The sequence below is a fragment of the Bos javanicus genome, chromosome 23, assembly GCF_032452875.1.
Source record: "Bos javanicus breed banteng chromosome 23, ARS-OSU_banteng_1.0, whole genome shotgun sequence".
NCBI lineage: Eukaryota > Metazoa > Chordata > Mammalia > Artiodactyla > Bovidae > Bos > Bos javanicus.
Window position 1 is genome coordinate 9,174,717 of NC_083890.1, and position 18,150 is coordinate 9,192,866.

Here is an 18,150-nt window from a genome sequence, read left to right on the forward strand (position 1 = left end):
AGCAGCCCAAAGCCACAAACACTGACTTTGAAAGCCCTCCTAAGAGCTGCATCTCTCGACTCCCCCAACAATCGCGCCTTGTGCCCGGGACACGGCGCGAGTCACACACTTAGAGCAGTTTCCACTGAACCGCATTCAGTGGGTTTTAAACTCTGGGGAAAGCTGGCAGCCTTTTTGTGGTTTTTTTTTAAAAACTAGTTAGAGGGACAATTAAACCTTTATGGGCCCCAGAATGTACCTATGCAGACATAAATAAGGATCATTCTTCGTCACCGGAGAGAATCCACTTTCTGGCAACAGATATATTTTTCTGCCATCGCAGGACAGAGTTGAGCTCACGTCTGAGGGCCTTTGTGATTAGGGCAGGTGATGGGGGTCAGCGTGAGCAGAGTTAGAACGTGGACCCTAAGTTCTTAAAATGGACACATCGTGGGCCTCGGGCTTAGCTGGTCTGAAATAAATCACAAACTCCCAAAGCCTTCCCAGAAAGCTGCCAGGATTTTAGGCCAAGAACACTCATCTTGCTTCCTCCTTGTGTTACTTTGGGCCAAAAAACGGTCCATTTGTCAAAGAGTCCTGACTTCTTTATTTCCACTCTTACAACACAACACAATGCATTCACATGTTTACAGTGCAATGTCCTTGAACGGTCGGAATGATTTTTTTTTTTTAATCTAATAATATCATTAAATGCACCAGGGGGCTCTCTCCTTAAAGGAACCTTTGAGGAAAACTCTTTTGTTAAGTGAATCAGTCTTTTGTAAAGCAAATCATCAGCCACCAATTTGTTCTCCAAATCTGAGATTTCACATAAGAGATTTTCTTAAACCAGGCCGTCTTTAAATGGTGGCCTGTGCATTTTCTTTTATTTTTCTGACTTTGCTAAAGACAAGCTCTTCCTGAATAGACATTATTGGACCAGGATGAAGGAATCTCAAACACTTGAGAAATAAATCAGTTTCAATCATTCCCGTCATCCATAATTCTTTAGAACCGCCAGCCTAAAGCAAAGTATAATGATCTCCTGACAAAGAATCCAGCAGCAGATTTGAAGGCCAGTTTATTTGAAGTCAGTTTCAAAAGAAATGTAGAAAACAAGGTTTTGCTTTTTTTTTTAAGTTATTGTCGTGGGGGTTTGTGTGTGTGTGTGTGTGTGTGGTAGAATTCATAGCATAATATTTATTATTTTAAACATTTGTTTATGTGTACAATTCAGTGGCATCAAATAAATTAGATCCACAATGTTGTATAACCTTCACCATTACCTCCCCAAACTTTCATCATCCCCAACACAAACTACGCACTAAACAGTCCCTTCTCCTCTCCTCCAAAACCCCCTCCCTCAGGTCATGGTCGTCTATATCGTATTTTTTGCCTCTAGAAACAGGGAACAGTTTAAACTTCAGTTTACTTCAGGACGTGTGTTCTTCGCATGGCCGGCGGGGAGGATGGGGCGACCGTGGCCATCCTCTTTCTCACCCTGGGGACTCTTCCCAGCACCGCCTCCCCCCGCCCTGGTCCTCCACCGACGGTGTCTACTAGATGAAGCCGGAGCGCATCTGAACGGTTTAAACTTGCAAAGGGGCTGCAGCCCCCTGTGGGAACAAAAAGAGGTCACTGGGTCTGAGTCTCTGTTACAAGCTCAGGAATGGCAAGAATTTTCTGACTTCAATAGTCTGAGGAAGTAGACGGCTGTTGTGGTGTCTGAAGCCTGCTTGGAGCCTGCATGCGGCCCACTTTCAGTGCCTGTCAGCTACAGAGTGAGTACCTGAGACCCCTCAGAGCTCAGGCTCAGAGAGATGGAAGTGCAAGAAGGACCGCGGAGGGCTCCTCGGACACCCTCAAATTCTATGCCATGAAATTTCTCAAATTGAAAAACACTGGTTAAACCACTCATAACCCTTGCAGACCCTACATCTCTTGTACCCATCTGTGACTGACAGAGGCACACTCAGAATGACTCACATCTGTCAATTTGGGTGCTCCCTTGCTCACGAGGCTTGGAAACTCTCAAAGGAGTGAGCCTCCTTACTTCTGCGCTCCGGCCCCCACCTCCCGCCCTTCCCCAGCGCACAGCTCAGGATAACAGGAGACTTGGTTTATGAAATCTGATTTTAATTGTTTCAAGAACTACACAGAGCCTTGCCTCACCAAGCCTGGGACTGTGAGCCTGCCAGAGGTCCTTGGGACAACTGGGGAGAAGTGGTTCCATGGCCACAGAGAACAGTGAGCCACCGGGAGGTGGAAGGGGAATCCCCACAAAAGCAGGCAGACTTTGGCTGCCCACATGCTGGTGACCCTGGGCAGGTCACTTCAGAGCTCTGGCCTCATTTCTTGGAAGCTGGGTGGAAGTGCCCCCCAGTTATGAGAATCTGCGGCAAGTGGAGGAGAAGCAAGGCTTTCTGATAGCTTGGATTCTTGAAACAGGAAATAAGACTCTTTGTTTCCCATAGGTGCTGATATTAATGAAAAGAAGGGCTGCAGAGAGGCAGAGGAGGAAATCTGGGGAAAGGAGGAGGAAGTCGATGGTATATTTTAGATTTAGGGACAGATTGAGAATGAAGTTTTGGTTGGATCTTGGTAAGAAAATATTCAGCAGGCAGGTGGAAATAAGCAGGCAGAACTAAGGAGAGAGATTGAGACTAACTGATACCAAGAATGGTGTCAGAGGGCTTCCCCTGGTGGCTCAGTGGTGGAGAATCTGCCTGCCAATGCAGGAGGCAAGGGTTCAATCCCTGATCTGGGAAGATCCCACCTGCCGAGGAACACCTAAGCCCTCGGGGCTCTACTATTGAGCCCAGGCTCTAGACCCTGTGCTCTGCAACAAGAGCCCGTACACCACAATGAGAAAGTAGCCATTATCCGCTGCAACTAGAAAAAACCTCACGCAGCAACAAATATCCTGCACAGCCATAAAAAAAATTATTTTTTAAAAAATGGTGTCAGGACTCATCGTTGCTAGATGAAACAGTAATAATAATGAGGCAACACATATCAAGTTCTTACGATGCGTCAGGCCCTCGGGGAGCCCTTCACACAGATGCACAGCCATCACTCTCACAACAGCCTCATGACAAAGATGCTGCTTTTACACCCACTTAATAGATGAGAATTTAAGTATCTTGCACAGGGTCACACAGTGAATAGTAAGGCAGGGACTTGAACCCAGGGAGTCGGACCTCAGAACCCTTGATCAGTCTTTTTATCACCTCCGGAAAAGTGGAGGTATTGGAGCACACAAGAAAAGCCGTGCAGATGGAGGATAGAACCTTGACAAATGCCTGTAAGTGGTACTCCAATTCTTCAGCTGGGACCTAAAGTCAGATTCTGAGAAGATGAAGGTGTGGGTCAAAAACAACCCAAGTGGGACTTCCCTGGTGGTCCAGTGGTTAAGACTCTGCTCCCAATGCAGGGAGCCCCAGTTCAAGGCCTGGTCAAGGAACTAGACCCGCATGCCTTGACTAAGAGTTCTCAGGCTGCAACTAAAGATCCCACATGCAGCAACAAAGACCTGGTGCAGCAAAAAACAAACCCAGGTGTACCTAGTAATGTGGTGGATTAGACTGTCTCTGCACATGTAAATAATAACACTAATAATAAATAATAATAAATAAAAACTATGTGCCAGGCACTGTTCTAATGGGCATCACATACATTCTCACTTAGTCCTCTCACAAATCCTACAAAGAAGGTGCCCATTCTACAGGAATGGAAACTGAGGCTCCAACAGCTTAAGGGACTTATCCAGCTAGTAAATACCAGAGACAGAAACTCAAAGCCAAGCTGTGTGCACAGGCAGCTGGCTCTAGAGTTGCCTCCCCAGAGCAGTCTTTCCCAACTGCCCTTCAACAGTCACGCAGTGAAACCTCTGAATAGTTCTGATGTGTTTTGTATAAGGTGACTCCCTTGAAACAGTTCATAGTTGAAACCAGTATTTGAAGTCAATGCTTCTAGAAGTCACCAAAGGGCTATCAGCTGCCTTGAACCAATGTTGAGATTTACTAAGTGAATATTCTAGTTAATACAACCCAACTAGAATGAAGCATTGCCTCTTATTTCTGGTCTCTGAAACACACCCAGCTCATTCCTAGGCTTCTCTGGTGGCTCTGACAGTAAAGAATCTGCCTGCAATGCAGGAAACCCCAGTTAGATCCCTGGGTAAGGAAGATCTCCTGGAGACAGGAATGGCAATCCACTCCAGTATTCTCGCCTGGAGAATTTCATGGACAGAGGAGCCTGGTATGCTATAGTGGATGGGGTCGCAAAGAGTCAAACAGGACTGAGTGACTAACACTTTCATTTTCATTCCCATCGCATCCAATTCCATGGAGAAGCCTGATTGGTCTAGTGGGAAATCCACCTCCATTAAAGTGATTGGTTCAGAGGGAGCACGTGACACGAATCAGATTAACTAAGGCGCAAGGAGACATTGGCTAGAGGTTTCTCGCCGAGTTTCCCACCAGTCTGTTTCATCACACTCCCTTTGGGAAGAGAGCATGTCTCTCCTGAGTTTTGACTTTGTCTTCCCAGGGTAGGAGAGTGGGAACTGTCCCTGATGGCCATCTTAATGACAGCCTCACTGCACAGACAGTCTCGAGGTACCCCTGTAACCCAGTCTGCTGCCTGATTCCCAAGCATCAGGTCAGTACATTCCTTACCCTTTACGCCCGTTCAACTTGAGTGCTTGCAGCCCTGAACTCCCACTGGAATACAAGCAGCGTGAAGGCACAACCCATGTCTGTCTGCTTCTCTGCTGTGTCCCAAGCCCTGACTATATAGAATTAAGCACGGAGAGAGAACTCATTATAGTTGAGTGAGAGAAACATGGACCTAATAAAGACTCAGAGGATAATATAGCTGGCAAGCACTTCTAAAAGCATCTAATCCAGTTCTTCTCTCTTTTCTTCTCTATAGTGAGGAAGGCAAGAGTTGCTGTGTTAGGAAGGTTAATAGTTGTCCCTCTAATTAAGACAGGCACACTCTAGCACCCATAGCGAGGATCTTCAGTCTCTGTGAGGCAAGCACACTGGAGGGGCTTTGATGTTTCACTCAGTCCAATTTGGAGAACAAGACCAGGAAGAGATAGGCCCCCAGGCTAAGCAAAACCTCATCATCAGTTGAGGATAGAAATGGGGACTTGGTAGGGAAAAAACAAAAAAGCCCCAAACAAATGAAAACAAAAGCTCACAAATTTTTATATTAAGAATTTTTCAAGTACAAATACCTTTGAGTGTAATAGTTGGTTGATGTTTAATGCTGGCTGTTTTTCATGAATAAATTAAAGGAAATGTCTGGTTATAACTCTACAGGACTTCAACATGGAGCACTCTGTCTGCATCCCTCTTCGTATGTAGGGCTGAATCTACTCACAGCTTTCCTTGCTGGGGGGACAACTCTAAAAATCCAAAATAACAAAATGAAAGCCATGAAGCATTAGTGGACTTCATAACTCCCTTCCATTGCATTCCAGAATTCTTGTCTATACTTTTTACATAATATTTTGTTTCTTTTAAAATCAACTTTACTGAGGTATCATTTCCGTGAATGAAATTCACCAAATTTAAGCATGCATTTTGATAAGCTTTGATATATATGCCAGGGAACCACCACCACAGTTAAATAGAATATTTCCCTCACATCCAAAAGTTTATTTGTTCAACTCTGTAGTCAATACCCATCTCCTTATCCCAGGACAGGCCCCAGGCAACCATGGATCTGCTTTCTGTCACTATAGCTTAATTTTACTTGTTCTAAAACTTCATATAAATGGAGTTATACAATATACAGTTGTATTAGTTGTCCAAGGCTGCCATAAAATACTGCATACTGGGAGGCTATTAAAACAACAGAAATTTATTTTCTCATAGTTCTACAGGCTGGAAGACCAAGATCAAGGTGTTGACAGGCTTGGTTTCTCCTAAACCCTCTCTGACATTCAGATAACCTCCTTCTCTCTGTGTCTGGACGTGGCCTTTCTCTCTGTGGATGCATCTCTTGTGTCTCCTCTTCTTTTTCCAAGGACACCAGTCCTATTGGATTAGGGCCCCACCACCATTATGACCTCATTTAACCTTACTTGCCTCTTTAAAGGCCCAGTCTCCAAATAAAGTCACATTGGTTAGGGCTTCAACACATGAATTTGGGGACACAATTCAGTCTGTAATAGTGGTCTTTTGTATTTAACTTCTATGACTCAGCACGATGCCAGTGTGAGTCATCTACTTCTGTGGCATTTATCAGTAGTTTTTTTCCTTTTTATTGCAGAGTATTAGTCCATTCTATGAATATACTACAGTTTGTTTATCCATGTATCTTTTGGTGGATATTTGGGTTATTTCTAGCTTTTGACTTTATGAACAAAACTCCTGTAAATAGTCTAGTGTGTCTTTTTGTGGACATATGTTTTAATTTCTCTTGGGTAAATACCTAGGAATGAATTGCTGGACAATATGGTATGTTTAATTTTATAAAAAGCTGTCAAATATTTCTCTAAAGTGGTTGTCTGATTTTACGTTTTCACCAACAGTTTATGAGTTTCAGTTGTTCCACATACTCACCAACACTTGGTATTGTCAGTCTTTTTCCTCTTTCTATAAGCCATTCCAGTAACGGTGTAGTGGTTTCTCACTGTGGTTTTAATTTGCATCTCCTTGATGACTAATCACACTAACCATCTTTTCTTGTGCTATTTGTCGTTCAGATGCCTCCTCTGGTGAAGTGTCAATTCAAATCTCTTGCTAATTTTAAAAACGGGGTTGTTTTCTTACTGCTGAGTTGTAAGAGTTCTTTACATACTCTGAATACAACCCCTTTATCAGTTATATGCTTTGCAAATATTTTTCTCCCACTCTGTGACTTTCATTCTCCTAAGAGTGTCTTTCATACAGTGGAAATTTTTCCTTTTCCTCAAGTCTAGTCTCGGATTATTTCTTGCTGGGTCATGCTTTTGCTATTGTGTTACCTTTTTCAATACGTTCTCTATTTTTGGTTGCACTGGGTCTTTGCTGTTGCACACAGGCTTTCTCTAGTTGCAGCAAGCAGGGGCTGCTCTTCACTGAGTGCACCAGCTTCTCATTGCAGGGGCTTCTCTTGTTGCAGAGCACAGGCTCTGGGCAGACAGGCTCAGGGGTTGTGGCACATGAGCTTAGTTGCTCCACAGAATGTGGACTCTTCCCAGACCAAGGATCAAACCTGTATCCCCTGCATTGGCAGGAGGATTCTTAACCACTGTACCACCAAGAAGTCCCTCTCATGTTGTCTTGAATAAAGAGTCCTACTTCTTCCTTTCCAACATGGATGCCTATTTTTTTTCTTGCCTTATTGCATTGGCTAAAACCTTTAGTACAGTGTTGACTAGAAGTGGTGAGCAGAAGTATCCCTGGTTTTGCTCATCTAAGAGTGAACGCAGAAATACTTCTGCTTTATTGACTATACCAAAGCCTTTGACTGTGTGGATCACAACAAACTGTGGAAAATTCTTAAAGAGATGGAAATACCAGAACACCTTACCTGCCTCCTGAGAAATCTGTATGCAGGTCAAGAAGCAACAGTTAGAACCTGACATGGAACAACGGACTGGTTCCAAATTAGGAAAGAAGTACATCAAGGCTGTATGTTGTCATCCTGCTTATTTAACTTATATGCAGAGTACATCATGCAAAATGCCAGGCTAGATGAAGCGTAAGCTGGAATCAAGATTTCTGGGAGAAATATCAATAACCTCAGATATGCAGATGACACCATCCTTATGGCAGAAAGCAAAGAAGAACTAAAGAGCCTCTTGATGCAAGTAAAAGAGGAGAGTGAAAAAGTTGGCTTAAAACTCAACATTCAGAAAATGAAGATCATGGCATCCAGTCCCATCTCTTCATGGCAAAGAGATGGAAAACAGTGACAGAATTTATTTTCTTGGACTCCCAAATCACTGCAGATGGTGACTGCAGCCATGAAATTAAAAGACACTTGCTCCTTGGAAGAAAAGCTAGGACCAACTTAGACAACATATTCAAAAGCAGAGACAATCCTTTGCCAACAAAGGTCTGTCTTGTCAGAGGTATGGTTTTTCCAGGAGTTATGTATGGATGTGAGAGTTGGACTATAAAGAAAGCTGAGCACTGAAGAATTGATGCTTTTGAACTGTAGTGTTGGAGAAGACTCTTGAGAGTCCCTTGGACTGCAAGGAGATCAAACCAGTCAATCCTAAAGGAAATTGGTCCTGCATATTCATTGGAAGGACTGATGCTGAAGCTGAAGTTCCAATACTTTGGCCACCTGATGGGAAGAACTGACTCTTTGGAAAAGACTCTGATGCTGGGAAAGATTGAAAGCAGGAGGAGAAGGGGACGACAGAGGATGAGATGGTTAGGTGGCATCACCGACTCCATGGACATGAGTTTGAGCAAGCTCCAGGAGATGGACAAGGAAGCCTGGCTGTCCATGGGGTCCATGGGGTTGCAAAGAGTCGGACACTACTGAGCAACTGAACTGAGAGGGAAAGCATTCAGTTTCACCATTAAGTATGATGTTAGCTGTAGGTTTTTCACAGATGTTCTTTATCTGGTTGAGGAATCTCCTTTCTACTACTAGTTTGCTTAGAGTTTTTAACGAGGAATAGATGTATTTTTGTCAAAATTGTTCACTGCATCCATTAAGATGATCCTATGGCTTTTCTTTCTTTCTTAATAACATGAATTATATTGATTTTCTAATATTAAGTCTATCTTGTCTTCCTGGAGTAAATCTCACTTGGTCATGATGCGTTTTCTCTACATGTTGATTTTATTTACTAAAATTTTGTTTGGAAGTTTTGCATCTACATTCATAAGGAATATTAGTCTGTAGTTTTATTTTCTTATAAATTTTTGTCTGGTTTTAGTATCAGGATAATACTGGCCTCAGAATGAGTTGTAAAATTTTTCTCCTCTTCAGTTTTATGAGTTTGTATATAATTGGTATTTATTTTCTCCTTTAAATATTTGCAGAATTGTCCAGTGAAGCTAGTTAGGCTTGGAGATTTCTTTGGGGGGAGGTTTTAAGCTACAAACCCAATTTCTTTAATAGATACTGGGTTTTTCAGGTTACTTATTCTTACTGAGTTTTGATAGTTCGTCTGACGATTTCTTTCTGTTACATATAAGTTGTCTAGTTTATATTGTTGCCATTGGCAAAATTGTTCGTAATGTTCTCTTATTGTCTTTTTTTACCTGTAGTAAAAATCTGTAGTGAGATCACCACTGTCATTACTGATAGCAATAATTTGTATCCCCTCTCTTTTTTCCAGATCGACATTGTTAAAGGTCTATCAAGATTATTGATCTTCCTTTTGCCTTTATTGATTTTCTTCATTATTTTGCTGTGTTGTTTCATTTATTTCTGCTCTGATCTTCATTACTTCCTTTCTTCTGCTTATTATGAGTTTCAATTGCTCTTCTTTTTCTAGGTCCTCAAGGTGGAAGCTGAGACTTTTGATTTGAGACCTTTCAAGTACTGAATTAGTAGCAGCCAACAAATTTTGATATGTTGAGTTTCTTTCATTCCATTCAAAATACATTCTAGTTTCTCTTTTGTATTTTTTATTTGACCCATGGTGATTTAGTAGTGTGTTATCTAGTTTCCAAATATCTGGAGATTTTCCAAGAGTCTTTCTGTTATTTACTTCTAATTGCATTGTGATGAGAGGACATATTTTATTATGACTTGAATCTTTTCAGATATATTGAGACTTACATAGTCCAGAATATGGCCTATTTTGGTAAATGTTCTGTGTACATTTGGAAAGAATGTAAACATTCTGCTGTTGTTGGATGAAATATTCTATAAATGTCAATTAGATCAAGTTGATTGATGGTGTTAGTCTTCTGTACCCTTGATTATTTTCTACTTACTTGTATATCAATTAATGAGAGAACATTGAAGTCTCCTTTTGTAATTATGACTTGTCTATTTTCCTTGCAGTCCTATTGTTTTTTGAGTCATATATTTTGAAGCTCTGTTCTTAGGTACATAAACTTGACTTCATTTATTTATTCTTCCATTTATTTATGTATTTGGCTGCTCCAGGTCTTAGTTGTGGCATGCAGAATCTAGTTCCCCGACCAAGAATCGAACGTGGTCCCCCTGCACTGGGAGTGTGGAGTCTTAGCCACTGGACCACCAGGGAAGTCCCTAGGTGAATAGCCTTTTAGAATTAAGTCATCTTGATGAATTGGCCACTTTATGATTATAAAATGATTTTCTTTATTCCTGACAACGTTCTTTGCCCTGAAATTTACTTTGACATTAATACAGCTACTACATGTTTCTTTGTTTGTTTCATAACTATTTTTAATCTAATAATATATACATCTTTCCAAAACATAGACATTTTGAAGATGTAATTGACATATAACATTATATTAGTTTCAGGCATACAACATTTTAATTTAATATATGGCAGTAGTAGCAAAGAATGTACCTGCCAGTGTAAGAGACGTAAGAGATGCCAGTTCAACTCCTGGGTCGGGAAGATTCCCTGGAGGAGGGCACGGCAATCCACTTCAGTATTCTTGCCTGGAAAATCCCATGGACAGAGGAACCTGGTGGGCTATGGTCTATAGCATCACAAATAGTTGGACATGACTGAAGTGACTTAGCATGCACATGCATTTATGGCAAAATTATCACCACAATAAGTCTAGTTAACATCCATTACCACACATAGTTATAAATTTTCTTTCTTGTGATGATAACTTTTAAGATCTACTCTCTTATCAACTTTCAAATATACAATGCAGTATTATTATTTAATTAAATTTATTTATTTTAATTAGAGGCTAATTACTTTACAATATTGTATTGGTTTTGCCATACATCAACATGAATCCACCATGGGTGTACGCATGTTCCCAATCCTGAACCCCCCTCCCACCTCCCTCCCCATACCATCCCTCTGGGTCATCCCAGTGCACCAGCCCCAAGTTTCCTGTATCCTGCATCAAACCTGGACTGGTGATTCATTTCTTATATGATATTATACATGTTTCAATGCCATTCTCCCAAATCATGCCCCCCGTCCCTCTCCCACAGAGTCCAAAAGACTGTTCTATACATCAGTGTCTCTTTTGCTGTCTCCTATACAGGGTTATTGTTACCATCTTTCTAAATTCCATATATATGCATTAGTATACTGTATTGGCGTTTTTCTTTCTGGCTTACTTCACTCTGTATAATGGGCTCCAGTTTCATCCACCTCATTAGAACTGATTCAAATGTATTATTTTTAATGGCTGAGTAATATTCCATTGTATATATGTACCACAGCTTTCTTATCCATTCATCTGCTGATGGACATCTAGGTTGCTTCCATGTCCTGGCTATTATAAACAGTGCTGCGATGAACACTGGGGTACACGTGTCTCTTTCAATTCTGGTTTCCTCAGTGTGTATGCCCAGCAGTGGGATTGCTGGGTTGTATGGCAGTTCTATTTCTAGTTTTTTAAGGAATCTCCACACTGTTCTCCATAGTGGCTGTACTAGTTTGTATTCCCACCAACAGTGTAAGAGGGTTCCCTTTCTCCACATCCTCTCCAGCATTTATTGCTTGTAGACTTTTGGATCACAGCCATTCTGACTGGCGTGAAATGGTACCTCATTGTGGTTTTGATTTGCATTTCTCTGATAAGGAGTGATGTTGAGCATCTTTTCACGTGTTTGTTAGCCATTTGTATGTCTTCTTTGGAGAAATGTCTCTTTAGTTCTTTGGCCCATTTTTTGATTGGTTCGTTTATTTTTCTGGAATTGAGCTGCAGGAGTTGCTTGTATATTTTTGAGATTAGTTGTTTGTCAGTTGCTTCATTTGCTATTATTTTCTCCCATTCTGAAGGCTGTATTTTCACCTTGCTTATAGTTTCTTTTGTTGTGCAGAAGCTTTTAATTTTAATTAGATCCCATTTGTTTATTTTTGCTTTTATTTCCAATATTCTGGGAGGTGGGTCATAGAGGATCCTACAATGCAGTATTATTGATTATGCACATCACATCCCCACATTCATCTTTCTTTTGACTAGTGTTAACATGATATAGGAGAAGGCAATGGCACCCCACTCCATTACTCTTGCCAGGAAAATCCCATGGACGGAGGAGCCTGGTAGGCTGCAGTCCATGGGGTCGCTAGGAGTCGGACACGACTGAGCGACTTCACTTTCACTTTTCACTTTCATGCATTGGAGAAGGAAATGGCAACCCACTCCAGTGTTCTTGCCTGGAGAATCCCAGGGACAGGGGAGCCTGGTGGGCTGCCGTCTCTGGGGTCGCACAGAGTCGGATACGACTGAAGTGACTTAGCAGCAGCAGCAGCAGCAACATGATATATCTTTTTGAACTTTTTTTATTTTGACATATCTGTGTTTTTGTATTTAAAGTGCATTTCTTATGATGTGGAGGATAGGGAACACTTCTACACTGTTGGTGAGAATGTAAGTTGGTACAGCCACTGTGGGAAACAGTATGGAGGTTCCTCAAAAAACTAAAAATTGAATTACCATCCAATCGAGCAATCCCACTCCTGGGTGTATATCCAGACAAAACTATTATTCAAAAAGATACATGTACCTCTATGTTCATAGCAGTATTTATTCATAATAGCCAAGACATGAAAGCAACCTAAATGTCCACTGACAGATGAGTGGATAAAGAAGATGTAGTACACATATGCAATGGAATACTATTCAGCCATAAAAAGAATGAAACAGTGCCATTTGCAGCAACATGAATGCAACTAGAGATGATAATACTAAGTGAAGTAAGTCAGAAAGAGAAAGACAAATACCATATGCTGTCACTTATATGTGGAATCTAAAATATGATGCAAACAAACCTCTCTATGAAACAGAAACAGAGTCATGGATACAGAGAACAGACTGGTGGTAGGGTGTTGAGGGAAGGATGGAGTGGGAGTCTGGGGTTAGCAGATGTAAGCTTTTATATAGAGAGTGGATAACAAGGTGCTACTGTACAGCACAGAGAACTATATTCAATATCCTATGATAAACCATAATAGAAAAGAATATAAAAAATAAAAAATGTATATATGTATAACTGAAAAAATAACTGGTGTATTTCTTATGAGCACCATATAATTTGGTCTTGCTTTTTTATCCAGCCTAACAATCTCTGCCTTCTAACTAGAGCATTTAGACCGTTTACTTTTTTTCATTTTTAACCTCAAAGAAATATGTGAATATTTTTGTTTGGTTTGGTTTTAATTGTGATAAAATATACACAACATAAAAATCACCATCTTAACCATTTTAAGTATACAGTTTAGTAGTGCTAAGCATATTCACATTGTTGTACAAACAGTCTTTGGGATTTTTTTCATCTTGCAAAACTGAAACCCTATTCCTATAAACAGTAACTGCTTGTCTCCCTCCCCAGTCCCTGGTAACAATCATTCTACTTTCTGTTTCGAGGAGTTTGGCTATTCTAGTTACCTCATGTAAATGAAATTATGCAGCACAGACCATTCACTTTTAATGGGATTGTTGATATTGTTAAGTGTGCGCCCACCATTTTGCTATGTGTTTTACAGTTGTTCCTTTTCTTTTTTGTTCCTTTTTTCTCTTTTTGTTTTTTTGAAAAAAATTTTTAAAGTTTTTATTGAATTTGTTACAATAAATTGCTTCTGTTGGTTCTGAGACATGTGGGATCTCAGCTCCCTGATCAGGGATCAAACCTGCACCCCTTATATTGAAAGCGAAGTCATAACCACTGGACCACCAGGGAAATCCCATGGATTAAGTATTCTTTATGATTCCATTTTATTTCCTTTGTTGGCTTAGTAGCTGTGCATTTTTGTTTTATTTTAGTGGTTGCTTTGAGGTTTATGGTGTATATATCTTAACACAGTCTACCTTTAATTGATATTATACCACTTCACATGTAGTACAAGAAACCTACTATTGAATATGTCCATTTCTCCCTTCTTGGCCTTTGGGCTTTTACTGTCTCACTTTTTACTTATACATGTGAAATAAACCACACAATACATAATTGTTGTTGCTGTTGTTTAAGCAGTTATCTTTGAAAGATATATACTTGGTTAACAAACAAACAAACATGTATTTAGGACTTCCCTAGTGGTGCAGTGGTAAAGAGTCCACTTGTCAATACTGGGGACATGGGTTCAACTCTTTTTCCAGGAAGATTCTCCATACTCCGAGGCAACTAAGCCCATGCAGCACAAGTACTGAGGCCATGTGCCACAACTACCGAAACCCACACATCCTGGAGCCCATGTTCATCAACAAAAGGAGCCACTGCAGTGAGAAGCCTGCACGCAGCATCTAGAGAGCGGCCCCCACTCGCCACAATTAGAGAAACCCCGCGGGTAGCGACAAAGACCCAGTGCAGCCAAAAATAGTGACTGAATAAAAAAACTGTTTTTAAAGGCTGGGCTTCTCCAAGGGCTTCAAGTGCTGTGTGACCTCCCCACCCTCCCACCCCCCCAAAAAAAAAACATGTATTCACCCCTGTGGTTACCTTTTCCAGTGCTCTTCATTCCTTTGGGTAGATCTGTATTTCCACCTGGTATCATTTCCTTCAGCCTGAAGGACTTCCTTTAACATTTCTGAGTTCTTTTCTGCTGGGGATAAATTCTTTCAGTTTTTATATGTATGAAAAGATCTGTATAGTATCTTCATTTCTGAAGATATTTTCCCTGGGTATAGGATTTAGATTGACAGTTTTGTTTTCTTTCAGGACTTAAAATATTTTGCTCCACTGTCTTCTCACTTGCAGTGTATCCAGTGAGAAATCTGCAGCTATCCTTATATTTGTTTTTCTCTATATAATGTGTGGTTTTTTTTTCCCTCCAGCTGCTTCAAAGATGTCCTCTTTAACACAGGTTTTGAGCATTTGGGTCGTACACTCATTGGTGTAGTTCTCTTTCAGGTTTCTTGTACGTGGGGCTCATTGAGCTTCTTGGATCTGTAAGTTTACAGTTTTCATCAAATTTAGAAAAATTTTGGCCATCACTTTTTCAAGTAAATTTTCTGTCCTCCTAACTCTTTTTCAAGGACTCCAATTGTGTATAATAGGCTGCTTGATGTTGTCTAATAGTTCATGGACACTCTTTGCAGTTTATAAACTTTTTTTCTTTATGCTTAACTTTGAATAGTTTCTATTGTTATGTCTTCCTGTTCCTAAAATTTTCTTCTGCAATGTCTAATTTGCTATTAATCTTAGCCAGGGTGGTTTTCATCTCACTCACTTGGTTTTCACCTCTAAGAGTTTGGTTTAAATCTTCTTTATAACATACATATTTTGAACAAATGAAATATAGTCATAATAGCTGGTTTAACATCCTTGGCTGCTAGTTACAGTATCTTTTAGTTCTGGGTCAATTTTGATAGATTTATTTTCCTTCTCATTATGGGTCACATTTTACATGTCTGATAATCTTTGTTTGCATGCCAGACATTGTGAATTTTACCTCACTGGGTGCTGGATATTTTGGTATTTCTACAAATATTCTTGAGATTTGTATGGGAGCTAGATTACTTGGACACAGTTCAATCCTTTTGGTCTTGCTGTTAAGAATTGTTAGGTAGGAACAGAACCATGTTTAATATAGGGTTAATTATCCCCCATTACTGAGACAATACCCTTTTGAGTATTCTACCCAAAGCCCCAAGACTTACAAAGTTTTCCAGTCTGGTTGGTGGTGATAGACATTGTTCCCAGCTCTGAATGAACACCTATTATCTCCTCTAATCTTTCCAGATGTTTATTTCCCTGGCCTTGGTTAGTTTCCTCACACTCGTGGGTCAGTTATGCTGCATACTTGAGGGAGACCTTCTGCAGAGCTCCAGATCCGGTGTGTGGCCTCTCTCCCCTTTGGGACTCTCTCCTGCAAATTCTGGCCATCTTGGTCTCCCCAAATTTCTAACTCTGTCCTCAGGCAGAGAATTCTCCACTCAGAGAATTGGCTGAGCTCTGCCTGGGTTTTCTCTTCCTGTGTTACAGCCTGGAAACCCTTGTGTGGCAGAAAGTTAGGGAAATGGAAGAGTTTGTGTGTTTTCCTTGCTCTCAGTAACTGTCTTTCATTGCCTGAAATGGTTTGAAAACCACTGTTTCATATACTTTGTCTGTCTGTCTGTCATTTTGGTTGTTTCATGGAAGAAAGTATACCCAGTTCCTATTGCTCCTTAGCTCGAAGTGAAAATCCTTCTTTCCCTTCAAATCCTTTCTTATCCTTTGTTGCAGGTAGAACGATGTTAGGCACATGGTTGGTTCATTCACTAAATTCTTCTTAAATTAATTCATCTTTGTAAGTAGTGACATCCAAGCAAAAGTTTTTCAGAAATTCAACTGTCAATGATTGGGTTAATTTTTTAAATGTTCAATAATAAATTATTATAATTCTTACTCAAATGAAGACCAAATTCATTTAAGTAACTGCATGGAGGCAGATCAGAAATTTTTTAGAAACACACTATATAGAAATGTTTTTTAGATGCTTGTTTTCTGTGTACCTGCTTTTACTTATTTATTTGAAAGTATTCTATAACTTATAGAAAATGACAAATATGAGATCAATACATATGGATCTCAGAAATCATATTTATTTTCACTACCAGAGTTTCCCTGAATGTGTGGCACATAGTAAACACTCAATATTGAAAGAATGATTGAGTGAATAGAACATTGTTTTGTGTAGAATACTTTCTACTTCACCAAACAATATTATTTTACTTCAATAACAACTCTATCAATATGTCTATCCCCTCATTTAAAAAATTTAGGCTCTATTTATCCATGCCTCTTCTGGTCTCTTCACAACACACTCTGTTGCCCAACTTCATAACATTGTTTTGTCCGATGAAGTTAACACAAATCAATATATCTTTCTCTATAGGAGAGGCTTTGGATCTGGATTCCAAATTTGGATTTGGAAATCTTAATTGAATAGGTTTGGCTTAAACTCCTAGAAGCATCAAACTTGCATAACACTCTGACTACTAGTTTAATTCTTGTGGATTCTTGGGGCTCCATCACCCCACTGTGCTTTGAGCTCTCCCCACATCTGTCATGCACTTCTGTGGCTCGGCCAAATCTTGCCCAGTTTTAGGCTTCCTTCTTCCATGAAGCCTTCTCCTGTCACAGCGATCTCATCCTTCAGCCTGCTCCCTAGAACTTAATTGTCTTTTCCATCCACTTGGTACCTAATCAACCATACTGCCTTGTCATACCCTTTGTGTTTATGTGGGAATTCTGTCTCAACCAGCTTGTAACCACTTTCAGAAAAGAGGCCCACATGTGCTTAGCAGAGTCATAATAATAATAATACTAGCAATAACCAACAGACTATGTGCCAGACCTTGTTCTAAGATGTCTTTATGAATGACTTAGTTAATCCTCACCTGATTCTTAGGGTGTGGTGCTATCATTACGTCATTTTCTAGATAAAGAAGCTGAGGCCAGGAGGGTTAGGTCACTTGCCCAGGGTGGCTGGCAAAGCCAGGATTCAAATCTAGCATTGTGACTCCGAGCCAGAGCCCCTCACCACTGCACAGTGCATGGGCCTGGGGGTGCAGTAGGTGCTGAATGAATGAAAACACAGAGGTCTGCCTGTGCAGGAGGGAAATCTCCAGCAGGAGCCCTGTTGCATTACTGTCATCGCTTTAATGTTTCCCATCGCTACTCCTACATCACTGCTGTTGTTTCAGGAATGAGATCCTGTGTGGTCCAGGAGGAAACAGAGAGGAGAGAAGTGAGATGCCTCCACCCCTCTCCTGCCTTCCTCCCTTGCAGGTTGGGCAAAAGAGCAAGTCGGGACAGTTCTTTCTGCCACCCGCTAGCTCTCAGAGCCAGTCAGCAAAGTTGAGCAGGGAGAAGCAGAAAAGGGAGGTTTGGGGGACGAGGTGGGGGGGAGTGACATCCTCAGGATCACTGATTTCTGGGGCCTCTGCCTCCCAAGGTTCAGTCAACCGGATGTGCCTGTATCTTGCCGGAATTTGGCCGGATTTAGAGAGATAAGATCAATCTGACCCTTAATTCCCCAAATGTAATTTATGGGCTTGTCTTCTGTGTGCTGCAACACGTCTGGCTATCCGAAATCTGGTAATTATTTATGTAAACACAGCATCCTGCCTTTGTGGATTATAATTGGAC

The 18,150-nt window shown here is 40.7% G+C and overlaps 1 protein-coding gene across 1 annotated transcript in view; it reads right to left on the bottom strand.

Moving 5' to 3' along the window:
- TCP11 (t-complex 11) overlaps positions 1-18,150 on the bottom strand; it is a 160,645-nt gene that overhangs the window by 36,929 nt on the left and 105,566 nt on the right. Inside the window, exons 3-5 of the mRNA XM_061399049.1 lie at positions 14,518-14,617; positions 10,454-10,548; positions 5,225-5,395 (exon numbers count right to left, since the gene is read on the bottom strand). The gene's annotated coding sequence lies outside the window, so the exon portion shown is untranslated. The remainder of the gene's footprint in view (positions 1-5,224; positions 5,396-10,453; positions 10,549-14,517; positions 14,618-18,150) is intronic.